The following is a 5,151-nucleotide window of genomic DNA, read 5'->3' on the forward strand; positions in this document are numbered from 1 at the left end:
CCCTGCGCTGCGCTGCAGGGAGCGGGGGCCGGCGACCCGGCTCCAGCCGGCCGCACTCGCACTCGCACGGGGACGGCAGCCCTGGCACGACCCGCCAGTCAAGTCAAGTGTTCAAAATGCACCAGGCAGACAAGGTTCCTAGACAACCTACACCTCTGCAAAATGCACCGTGATTTCCAAGGGCTCAAAATGTGCAGCCTGGAGACCCGGGCACTTCGGAGGCAGCAAAGGGTTTATGCAAAACCCAAGTCAGAGTCTTTTTTTTTGTCTTTTTAAATTTTCCCTATCCCAAGCCAAATCGGCCAAATCAATTTCGCATCCAAGGGTCGGTCCAGAGCCCGGAGTGGCCCTAGGCTACCTGCAAACATCTGCCACCCCCATCTGGGGCTTCAGATGTTTCCAAAACCTCTGGCGGGCATCCTGTGTGTAGGCCTAAGACCTGAGGCGTGGGGTTTGGGTGCCCCCAAGTGTTGTTTGCCTTTAGTCGTAAGGCCCCAGGAACAAGCTAGGGAGGAGTCCCCTGTTTCCATAAAGTGGGCATGAAACCAAGGTTTACTATGCATTACCTACACGGGTACTACCCCATGCCAGCAGAGCGGTCTTCCCTGGGTACAACTAGGAAGCCACTGTGGTGATCATGGTATTTCCCCTAGGCATGTATAGATTACACTTGATCTAAGCCTTCAAGAAGCCAATGACTTTCAGGTTTTTTCTTTTTTTGTTTTATTGAAATATATCTAACTATCTGCCTATGTATCTATTTATATATACATCCTGTATTATAGACTTCCTTCACACCTTTTTAAAACCACCTTAAGAAATCTGTGCACCTGTTACAATAACCGTACCCCCTCCTCTGCACCCCTGCACACCCACCCTCTGCCCTTTCCTAACCCAAACACAGTCCCATAGCCCCGGCCCTGATTTGGGGTTTCTCTTCCTGGTTCATTCACAGTCCTTGTTGCTGTCGCTTCTGCTGCTGCTGATCCTGTTGTTGTCTTCCTTGCTGTCTCCAGGTCCTGTTGTGTTGCTGTCCCCTTCGTTCATTCTCCCTGTCCACTTCCTTCCCAGGGGGACTTTGAACAGCCTGTGCCATGTGTCCCTTTTCCAGATGGAGTCGGTTATGTACTCTCCGTCCCACCCCTCTGCTTTCCAGTAGTAGGACTGAAGTTTGCTCAGAAACATTTTAACACGGTCTGTTTGCTCAAGCTTGATGTGACTGTACATCAGAAGGTTCCTGCATTGCCACAGGGCCATCCTGACGCAGGACACAAACAGGTTCAAGCAGGTTGTCTGAGACCCCTGATGTTTAGTCAGGTGTCCGTACAGCGCCACCTCCCTTGTCATTAGCCTGACTCCTGTCCCTTCCTCAAGGAGCTGGCTTACCTTTTTCCACACACCCTTGGCATAGGGGCAGAGCCAAAAGAGGTGGTCGATGGTCTCATTCTCACTTTGGCAGCTTCCCCTGGGGTAGCTGGCTCTAGACTCTCATCTGTCTCTGTGCCTCCATTGGGAGTACATTGTAAATTAGTTCAAGTCTCTGTGATCTTTTCATAGATCTTTGTGGAATTCAGATTGGCTACCTGCATTTTCTTATGACTGGTTACCTCAAAGACATGCTTCAACTTTGAGACCCAGTTCTCACTCACTCACTGCTAGCTACAGTGAGCAATATGAAGTAAAGAAGATGACTTATTTGCATATGTATATGCATATTTTTTCAGTGTACCATAGTTTTTCAGCAAATATTTGATCTTCCAATACAATCATTTTATATTTAAGACTTGGCAATGCTGTCAGGCAGTGCTGAGGGGGTCAATGGACTCCATGCCACATCCTCATGGACCTGATTCCCTTCATACCACTCTCTCTTCTTTCTAATGCTCTCGATGTTCCACCAGTCAAGCCAGCCTTCCTTCTGCACTTCTGTTAGCTGCTCCCAGAGCTCCTATTTCAGATTGGGTTGAACTCCTCCCAATTGTTTTTGCTTCGGCCTTACACTGATTGTAAGGCCCTAGCCTGTTTGTCAAGCTTCTAGTTTCTTTTTAACTGGAGAAAAATGTGTGTTGTTTTATATGTGGTGATGTGTCTTACCATCTGCCCCTCCCCCCCACCCCCAACCAATATCTGAGAGTCATTCTTGGAAGATGAGTTATTCAGAGGAACTTTGTTGGAAATTCAGACCATGATAAAACTGTTCTTTATTCTTATTTTTTATTGAATGGAAAGTAGCTTCTAAAGGTTAAAATTTCCCTGTTTCAGAATTGAGGACACCCTCCATTTGGGGGCTGGGCATTCATCTCAAAAATTGTTTTATTCTACAGTTTAGTCTTAGCCTCATGTTGGGAATCAGGAGCAGGCACTGGAGTTTGTATCGACACTGGGAATGAAAGAAAACATGAGGAAGTGCTATTTTAGGATGCAAGATGCATCAATACCCACAACAAGAAAATATCATTCTTATAAACAATATTTATGTCCTTTGGTTTCATTCTAAGACCTAAAACACAAGCCAATAGGCAGGGACCACAGCAGTTCCAGCCACAATCTAATAAGCCTGTCCTTACTGTATAGACAGGGTGGTAAGGGCCAGTATAATTAATTTTCCCTCTCTGAACAAACTTCTGGTCATTGAAAAGTGTGCAAGTTTTAGCCTTATGATTCTAGTCAAATTCTAGTTTGAGTCAATTATATGTTATCTGCCTAAAATTCATCACATAATTTGTGGAGGACAAGGTAAAGAATTTCATACCAAATCCTGATCTAATTTACAGCAGTGAAAATATGAAGTAATTCAACTGAAATTGATACTACAGGTGCTGACGTATAACACATTTACTATGTAGTAGACACGGGCCAGACATAAGCATCATAACCCCAGAGTAAAGTTGCCCCTTTAAACGTGTGTAGCAACTTTACTACTTGAAAAAGCTATTACTTAGCAAATGTCATCTGCCCACTTCTCCTAGTTCAAGTGTCAAACCCATTTGGCCCTGCAGGCTGGATCCAGACCCCCAGGGTTTATTATCATTGGCTGAATGACCCACCTCTGGTCTTGGCGCTGGCAGCAGTAGTAGTATTAACCTCTGTGTGCTGATCATGAACGATGTGTGCACCCTGCAGATGGTGGGGCACGGTGGCAGCAGGAGCGTGGTGGTGGCAGCAGGAGCATGGGGGCGGCAGGAGCGTGGCGGTGGTAAGTGGGGCAGCTTTTGCAGATGCTGCCAGCACTGTCAGCGGCACGGGGGGAGCACCGACCAGGGGTCAGCAGCCACCTACAGATGCCGCCAGTGGTGTCGGCAGCAGGGTGGCAATCAGTGACTGCCCGCAGGCACCGCTGACAATGTCAGCAGTGCCTTTTTGTAGGGGGTGCACCGCCACACTCAGGGGGTGCACATACACCTGTGTGCACTCCCTATACATCACCCCTGGTGCCAACTACATTGGTGAAGCTCAGGCATTAGCCTCTGAAGCTGCCTGAGCTGCTGTGTTGGCATGGGGGTTAACACTGCCACCACTTGCCCTGCTGCTGATGAATCCACAACAGGGATCATGACCTGGAAATTCAGCAGCAGGGCACCCAGCACCCAGAGGGTTAATGCCACCATTGCTATTCAACATGGAAATTCTGTGGTGAGGCGAGTGGCAGCTGCATTAGCTCACCAGGTATTGGCCCTGTCTGTCATGCCTCATCATCTAATTAGTGACACATGAATGGATGAACGAGATTCCCACTGTCCTTACCTCTATCTAGCAAAACCAAAGGCAAGGGAACAGGGCAGAATCAGTGGGGAAAGAAGACCCTATTGAGCTTGACTCTAGTCTGGCACCGTGAAGAGACATGAGAGGTGTAGAATAAGTGGGAGTCGTCAGCAGAAATTCTGGCCTTGCAGGTCAGATCCGGCTGTTAGTCTTCCAGACCACAGGCCAAGTGGCTCACTCTGTGGGCCAGATCCAGCCAAAGAGCTGGATATTTGACACTGCCCTACTTAATTTGCTCCTTGCTTTCCTGCTGCCTAGTGGCCAGGCTCTACCTACTGCCACCAGTTATCTTGGGAGAGCTGTCTGTGAACCTGCTCATTACCACAGAGTAAAACCTGGGGCAAAATTGCTGTGCAGAAATTATGTTGTCTTCCTGTACCCTGAGATACTAACGTGATAAGTACATTGATAGTTTAGCCAGGGATGAACCTCTCTTGAGCAGGGGGTTGAATTAGGTGTTCTTCTATGGGTATTTCCCATGGTTCTGGACTTCGCTGATTGCCCCTTCCTCACATTTTTGCTACCTGTGTCCAGGTGTTTTTTAAGCTTTCCTCAGAGGCACTGAATGTTGACTGCAGGCTGCAGCCAATGCCTGGCGATTTTGACTGAGGTGTGCCAATTCCACTGCTAGGCCAAAGCCAGAGGTTGCTGGCTAGAGGATCTTGCCCCTCTGTTCAGGTTTAGACCAATCACCATATTTGGGGTCAGGAAGGAATTGTAACACATGGTCAGACTGGTATGGACTAGGGGCTGTGGCTTTGTACCTAGGATCTCTTGAGTGCATATTAACAATCTTTTATAGATGCATAACATTGGGGGCCATGGTTTCCTTGCTTTACCTGCAGCAGGTTAGAGTGTTATGTCTTGTGTTGTGTCAGGGCTGATGGCATCTTAAAGAAGTGTAGATTATGGATAGTATAGGATGCTTTGGATAGGAAGGATCCTGCCTCAGGCAGGGGGGTGGACTGGACTTCTGGAGGTCCCTTCCAGCCCTGCTTTATGATTTCTATGATTTCCTGAGGGATGACAAGTAGGGATGGCTCCTTCCATCCCTACTCGTCTATGATTCTCTGATTCTATTGTAATACTGTATCACTTATCTATGAATAGCTTATCTATCATAGAATCAGAGAAAATAAGGGTTGGAAGGGACCTAAGAGGGTCCAACCCCCTTCTCAAAGCAGGACCATCCTTAACTAGATCGTTTCAGCCAGGGCTTTGTCTAGCCAGGTCTTCAAAACTTCTAAGGATGGAGATTCCACCACTTCTCTAGGAAATCTGTTCTAGTACTTAACCACCCTCCTAGTGAGAGAGTTTTTCCTAATATCCAATTTAAATCTCCCTTGCTGCAACATTGCTCCTCGTTTTGCCATCTATCACCATTGAGAA

Source organism: Alligator sinensis, unplaced genomic scaffold, assembly GCF_000455745.1.
Source record: "Alligator sinensis unplaced genomic scaffold, ASM45574v1 scaffold421_1, whole genome shotgun sequence".
Classification (NCBI taxonomy): Eukaryota; Metazoa; Chordata; order Crocodylia; family Alligatoridae; genus Alligator; species Alligator sinensis.